The sequence below is a fragment of the Mizuhopecten yessoensis genome, unplaced genomic scaffold (genome assembly GCF_002113885.1).
Source record: "Mizuhopecten yessoensis strain PY_sf001 unplaced genomic scaffold, ASM211388v2 scaffold8569, whole genome shotgun sequence".
In the NCBI taxonomy this organism is placed as follows: Eukaryota; Metazoa; Mollusca; class Bivalvia; order Pectinida; family Pectinidae; genus Mizuhopecten; species Mizuhopecten yessoensis.
In genome coordinates, this window is record NW_018407613.1 from 3,987 (window position 1) to 4,246 (window position 260).

Sequence of the window (260 nt, forward strand, 5' to 3'; positions counted from 1 at the left end):
AGACATGCACTATTTGTTTAGCGTACCTTTNTACCTTTACATGCACTGTTTGTTTAGCGTACGTTGACACTGTTTGTTTAGCGTACGTTGACACGGTTTGTTAAGCGTACGTTGACACTGTTTGTTTAGCGTACGTTGACATATACTGTTTGTTTAGCGTACGTTGACACTGTTTGTTTAGTGTTCCATTGCATGCACTGTTTGTTAAGTGTACGTTGACATGCACTGTTTGTTTAGCGTACGTTGACACTGTTTGTTTA